The sequence below is a fragment of the Quercus suber genome, unplaced genomic scaffold (assembly GCF_002906115.3).
Source record: "Quercus suber isolate HL8 unplaced genomic scaffold, Cork oak 2.0 scaffold_478, whole genome shotgun sequence".
Classification (NCBI taxonomy): Eukaryota; Viridiplantae; Streptophyta; class Magnoliopsida; order Fagales; family Fagaceae; genus Quercus; species Quercus suber.
Window position 1 is genome coordinate 359,407 of NW_027069929.1, and position 7,996 is coordinate 367,402.

Here is a 7,996-nt window from a genome sequence, read left to right on the forward strand (position 1 = left end):
CTTCATACCAATCCAGAAAATTTGTATGTTTCATCGATTCAATAGTTCAATCACTAATTTTAGCATGGCTATGATAACTATGCTAGCGATAGAGTAAGTACCAAGATTGCATGTGAAACTTGTTATTTGATTACCTATACCTCATTCTCTCACAAGATTCCAAAAGCCATGATTTTCTAGATTAACCCTAATTTAGCATCTGTATTAAGCTTTGTTAGGACATATATGTTTTAACTTGATTAAGAACATATGTCACTTATTTATGTAAATTGGCTAATCCTTTGACAAAATGCACTCTAGTTGTAATTGGGTAGTTCTAGGTGTTTTTAATACTTCAAGAAACAATGTTTCAAGGTCAAGTGTTGAAGTCATCAGGTCTGTCCAAGAAATAGCAAGCTGAAGTGCAAAGTTTTTAAAGCTCGACACCTGCTCGATAACTACCTCGACACCTGCTATCTGTCGAGATTTAAAATTTTAGATTTCTAATCTGATTTTCTTGGGATTCGTGAATATGTTTTTGGGCTTTCTTTTCTTCTAACCCTAAACATATAAAAGGATTATTTTAAGAGCCGTCAAGTGTGACACAAGTTGCATTAACATTAAGCAATCTCTGTTCAAGCAAATTGTGATCAAAAGACGAAGTTCTTGACCTAGTTCATCTTCCATCAAGAAGTTGTTGTGTATTTGCACCGTAGGGTTTTGTAACCAAGCATCTTCCTGCTATTCATCATAAAGGATGAACTGAAGAACTTTGCAGCCAACCATTCTTCCTTAGTTGGTGTTCTGAAGTCGCGTACTTGCCCACAACTAACGTTCTAGCCGCATTGATGAGAAAATGACTCTTGAACAGTGCTACCTCGGTTACTGCAACTCACAGAACGCCAGAGAGGACGCCTGATGGGACAAGCACTCAAGTATAGGCTGGGATGATCAACGAGTGGAAGGTCAAGATCGTTCAAAGAGGACTATATAAGAGGAGAAACCCATCGTAGAAGGGGGGGTTGGAAAAGAAGGGAGAGAAAGCATCATGGCGATCTCAAGAACTCTTGCAACCATGGCCACCCAATATATACAAAAGTCGAGCTCCTCGGATTGTGCCGAGGACAAGCTTTCTTCGATAAACTTAGCTCATTTCTGTTTGATCAATACAAAAACTCGTTTTAACTGTTATCCATGCACTCAAGTCTAGCTCTTTGGCCCACTCTCTACAAATTCATTGTACTGGATCCACTAGGCCTAAACCCCATTCATCTTTGGGCTTAGTCCGAAAATCGAGACCTTACAATTCTCATTGGATGGAAGTGTATTTTTAGTTAAATACAATCACATGGTTGAATTTTAAGAGCAGAATCTAAGGAATAGCACCTAAGTACAGTACCTAAGTTTTGCCCAATCTTAAAATTGCACTAGATTGAAGACATGTTCAATTATTGAAATTTTTATTCATAGATTTCCAAATGGACTAAATTGCAGCATTGAAAATATGGCAAGGGAGTGGTAACAATAAATTAGTTATGGGTCACGTTAACAGATGCCCTTAAGGCATTTATTAATAAATTATTTTTGAAAAATTTTGATAACATTTTTATGAAAAATATTAAAAATTGTCAAAAAAGTCAATTGCTTTTTTTCTTTTCCTAACAAAAGTTTTAAAAATGGTCCACTAATAAAATTAGGGCATCTATTATCATTTCCCATTAGGTATATACTAGCTCTATAGGTAAGAAACTGAGATCAAACCAATCTAGTACTTAGCAAGGGACTAAAATTGAATGCACTTCATAATTTAAAAGACCAAAAACGCAGATAAAAAATGGCCAGAAAACAATTAATTGACGGAAAAAAAAAAAAAAAAAGACAAATATACTAATAAAGTATTATAATTTAAAATTTTGAAATACCAAATCAAAAATTGAATCAATGCAATATTTGAAGGACAGATTTTTTTTAGTTACTCCTTATCATATACTATTAACATTACTAGCGTGTAGCCCCGTGCATATGCACAGATACAATTGAAAATAATCACAATTATACGGTTCAAATTATACATGGTATTAACTTATACTTTTTTTAAAACCATACATTTCTAAAATATGTAATGATTTCTCATTATATATATATATATATGGACTAAATCAAGTTCCATTCATCCATGATGGTCGTCTATGACCAAACTACGTCCAGACTAGTTCACGAGAAAGGCAACCCAAATAAAAAGTACCATGGATAATGAATAGGATCCATCCACAAACATCATGACCATCCAAAGTAACCGAGTCATCCAAGTCACACAGAGACATGGACGACCAAATGACACATAGTAAATTTCGAAGGATTTTTCTACAAACACCAAATAATCAGACCACGATCTATCATTCCAGAACATGGGAAGCAGAGCCATTAGCAAAGATCACTAAGCAAAATGTCAAAAACTTCGTCTAGAAGAATATCATCTGCCATTTTGGGATTCCTAGGGTTCTCGTCTCAAATAATGGACAATAATTTGACAACGCACCCTTCAAAGATCTCTGTGAACGACTGGGAATTAGGAATCACTACTCCTTACCCTCCCACCCACAGGCCAATGGATAGGCAAAAGTTACAAATTGATCCTTGTTGGAGATCATCAAGACTCAGCTTGAAGGGTAAAAGGGGATATGGCCAGACAAACTATCTAGCATCCTTTGGACATACAAGACGACAGTAAGGACTCCTACTGGAAAAATCCCCTTTAAGCTAGCATATGGAAGTGATGTAGTGATACCTACAGAGATTGGCCTGACTAGCTACAGGGTGGCCCACTATAAGGATGAAAAAATGATAAACAACTCTGTCTAAACCTCGATCTCATTAACAAGGTGAGGATGGACACAGAACAGAGAGTAGCATACTACAAGAACCTAATGACTAAGCACCACGATGCAATGGTAAATATTAGGCAATTCAACATTGGACACCTCATGCTAAAAAGGGTGTCTTTGGCTACTAAGGATCTTGCTCATGAAAAATTAGGACCTAATTGGGAAGGACCATACAGATTCATCAACTACAAAAAAACGAGGATCATACTATCTGGAAGCCTTGGATGGACGAAGGTTAGAGCATACATGGAACGTGGAGCACGTAAGGAAGTAATATTAGTGAAGACTCATTGAGAAGGTCAGCATGGACGACCTTAGCCCCTACAGAGTATTGGTTACCACTAATAGCCTATCTATGTTATCTTTTAGCACTTATGTTTTCTAGTAGCATTTTAGGTTTTCTAGTATTTGAATTCCTTGAAAAGCACTAGCTACTGGCATATGCAATGTTTGTGGACGTCATTATGTTATGCACAAAGTTCCTAGTTTGTATATAAAGCAATTTGGATTTTCTACTTAAGTGTTTTAAATCCTTTACAAAATTAAAGTCCACAAGAAAGGCTTAAAGCCATAAACAAGTAAAGTCCTTAGACGCAGGGATGTATTGTCATAAGCCTCCTTTAGAAGAAGGAAAGGCAAAACACCACATAGTGGAATAAAGCCTTAAGGTAAAAATAAAATAAAATAAGGGAAGGAACAAATACCTACCACATATACTCGTCTACTTGTGATGAGTGATTGATGTAGCAAAGCATGCATGCAATGAACAGACAATATTTATGGACAAAAAATGGCCAAAATCCCTAAGTGAAGTCCAGACCATGGACGAGCAAATACAAATATTTCAAAATCCATAAATAAGTAAAGTCCAAATCTTTGACAAGCAAGCTCCAAAATTTTAAAGCTTAAAAAGCAGCGAAAAGGGATAAAGACGAATGGCCAACCATGAATATATTCATAAATTAACTTATTCAAAAAGGGTAGACAACCATCGTCCAAAAATCCTTAGAATATTTGAGCCTAAAGAGGCAAATGTATAAAACCTATGACCATAATTATGGACAAGGGAATTGTACTTATAAAAACTAACATATGGTCCAAAACAACGAACCCCTAACAACACAAGTGAAAATGAAAATAAATCCTTGCTTAAAATTAAAACTACTTGGATAAACCACTGGGGACAACGTCCCTAGACTTTGAATAGTCCTATGTTGGAAGAGGAATGGAGGAATCGTCCTTAATGTTCATGTCCTCTGAGCTAGACTTAAGCAAAGAACTTTCAGCTACAATAGGAAGCTTGATGGAATTGAAGTCCACCCTAAGAAAGGCTTCAGTGGCATCCAGACAAAAGTCCTCAAAGCTTGTAGCATAGTTCTTGTCCAAAAGTTTAGTGAACTCACTAGACGTCTTAAATTCTCTGATTGCCGCATCCTTAGCCTTGCTTAAAGAGGAAGTGAACTCATCGCTTCACGGATAGAGATGATCTAGACAAGCCTCCTTCTTGACGATATCTACCTTCAACTCCTCGACAAGATTCTTCAACTCCTTCACCTCATCCTCCAACTTTACTCTCTCCCCAACCTTGAGACTGGCCTCCTTTTCCAAGTCACAAACCGTCATCTCTAGCCTAATCCTTTCTTTGTCTAACTCAGTGGTTTTTCTGGACGCATGAAGTTAGACATGACCTGTATTGAGGAATATAGATGTGAAACAAAAGCAAGAATAAAGTTCAACTTTTCATAAGTGACTATGGACGAAAGAAAATACCTTGAAGAAATCATGAACTGTAGACCGTTCAAACTCCTTCATGAACATGTCATAGCAAATGGTGACGTCCTTGTTTGTTACTACCTGCTAGAACCTATCCCAAGCAAGACCCTCACTTCTCAAGAGAGTTAATGGAAAACTCTTTGAAGGTGTAGTAGCAAATGGTTTCAAGGATGAGCTCGCATCAGGGAGAGGAGTTTTGGTTGTCGACAGCTGATTAGAAGCAGTAGGAGGAATAAAAGGGTTAGTCTCGATGATCGGGAGCTTGCACAAAGTAAACAAGCCATGTTTAGGCTTCTTATTGCCTCGACAACTAAGAAGACTTCCAATATCAAGCGTCCTGGATATAGTCTTCCTTTTCTCCGAGGCTGCTGGACAAGACAAAGTAAGGATGTCCTTCTCTATCTGGACGACTTCATCACTTGCAGGGCCTTTTCCCTTCTTCTCCTTCATTGTTGCCATTCCTATACAAGAACAGGAGAGAGAAGATTGTCAAAGTATAGACGAATTAAATAAGAATGAACAAGTAAAAGTGCAAGAAAGTAAAGAACATACGTCGACAAGAAGTGAGCTCGTGAGCTAACACTACATTTGTAGGAATAGGTCCAAGTCCCCAAGTTGATAGCCGATGAAGCGTCACTAGAGAATGAAAGGTTCTATAAACAATGGAGCGTGCTTGCTAGATGCAGTTCAAATAAAATTTTCTCAACGAAGGATGAGCTACCGATGAAAAGAAAATAATAAGAGTTAGACGAAGATAACAAGATATTCAAGGCGAGACAAAAGTAAGCAGCATACCCTGAGAACATAGACAACACATTTCACCAGTGTGAGGAAGGAAGGTATCCCTACCTACCTTAATAAGTTTTCTAGCCCAACTCTCAGAGACAAAGAGAACTCCATCTTCCACCTCCTATCAAATGAGGGAAGTGACCTAATTAACCTACAAGTAGAGCCTATAGTTGAGAATTGGTAGAAACCAATGGATTGGCTTATCTCAAAGTGCTTATAATAATACAGGAACTCGTCCACAATAAAAGGACGGTTCCCGTCTAAAGCCTCTCTCTATAGCACTTGCATAGACACTATGGTTCTCCACGTGCTGGGTTTCAGTAGATTTGGCCCTATACCTAACCTATGAAGGAGTTCTTTGGCAAAGGCATTCAAAGGCAACCTAAGGCTCCCTTAGTAGGTAAGCCTCGTATATACCAACCCCAAGAGAATTTAGAGTATAACACCATTCACCAAGGGTGGCAAGACAAGGATTAACTTTGTCAAGAATTTGGTATTTATCTCTACGCATAAAAAGTTCCTTTTCGTCTACTTTGGATGGAAAATATTCTCAACACAACTATATATGATGTCCACCTCTTCACTAGGGGAAGGAATAAAGGATTCAACATTTATAGACGGGACAGTAGATAACCCAAAAGCTACCCCCCTCATCAGCTCCTCCCAGAGGACCTCTAGAGGAAGCCCAGGAACTCCAGATGAGTATTACTCGTCTGTGGAATTACTTTCACTACTACTACTCTCACTACTACTACCACTACTGTTACTCTCATTGTGATACTCGTCTATTTCTCTCTCATCCCTTTCACTAAACGGGGACACTACAATCTCAGCTATTTGTAAAGAATTCTAAAGAAGAAAACCTACAGATGAAGAAAAGACGATACTTGATTCTAGATGGAGAGGACTAAGGACGGAAGGGAACTTCTAAATGAGGCGAAGGATGACTAATGTTAGAGAAGAAAATATGAGAATGTGAGAGGGTAGGGGAGATACTAGCCTATTTATATGTAACAAGGAGGGACATCGAAGCAATGCAAACCAACCAGAAAGTGCCACATGGCAATTTTCTCAAAAAACAAAATGACGCAACGAGCAAACCATCAAGATTAAGCCACGTTGCGATATACAGAACGTCTAATCCCAAGCTACCCTACAACGCCACATGGAAAACTCATCAACGACTAAAAAATTGTCGCGTGTAAAATAAAAATAATAATAATAATGATTTCAACAGTGGCATGGACAACACAAGAACAAGGGGGCAACTGATAGTGGGCTAAATCAAGTTCCATTCATCAATGATGGTCGTCCATGACCAAACTACGTCCTGACTAGTTCATGAGAAAGGGAGTTGAAATAAAAAGTACCACGGATAATGTATTGGATTCATCCACAAACATCATGACCGTCCAAAGTAACCTAGTCGTCCATGTCTCTATGACAACTAAAAAGTACCTACGGGTCTCAGTGCGATGTTGGCACAATTCTTATCCCTTAGTCAGCAGATGATATCACAACTTTGAAAAGATCCAAAAAGAGAGAATATGATGACTTGACACTTGTCCATTGTATTCAGTCATATTCCTTAGAGTATAAAAGGAACATGCAGCTGTGCTATTAGGGCAAGAACCCAACTAGATATTTTGAGATGAAAATGGAGAGTTGGTAGGAAGGAAAGGCAACTTCATTGTAAACTAATCTCCTTTTATACATAATACAAGTTGAGCCGAGCAAGAATATTATGTTCTTGCTCCAATCGTGGTTTTTTATCCCTTCTCTAGGGTTTTCTATGTGCATCCTGTGTTGTTTTGATAGTTAGCTTCTTCTTCTTATTTAAATGTGCATCTTTTTCATGTCCTACCCTCACTTTCTTTATTTCTTGTTTAAGTGTCATGTCAAAACTTGCATCTTTTTGAGCTTTCTCATGTAGATGTACTATTAGAAAACTTATTTCACTCCTATAAATAAGCTTAAATCTAACTTGCATGTACAATTGCTAATCACTATTTTTATTGAATTGTGATAGATATGATTGGGGAGAATGGTCAAAAATCCCATAATGTATGATCTAGCCTGTGCACACAAGCTAAATTCATGTGTACGTAGACCTATTCTGGTGTACGTGATGTCGTTACCCAGAAACCCTAAATTCTTATTTGTTTTGTTTCTACTTTCACGTGTTTGTTTTGTGTAGCCTCTTTTTCATATGTTTTAAGCTCCATAATTGCTTGTCCGCCTTTTAACATGTTTGTTTGTTATCACATGTTTCGATTAGGGTATAGATTCAGGTTTTCTTAGTTTTAATGTCATTCATTCACATGCTCATGCATTGATGTCGTAGGTGTTGTGCTGCTAAGAGGTAAGTAAAGGGTAATTCATACATTAGCAATGTCCATGCATTTGTGTTAGGGTTTTACTTTGATCATATAATGGAACATGCTTAGATGTTTGATTAGGATTTGAAATACGTTAATGCCTTGCTATCATGTTTAAGTTGCTGCCTTGTTTTAGATGTATGATAGGGTTTTCATATGTTAGATGAATGCTAGGGTTTCCTTTGTGTTTGG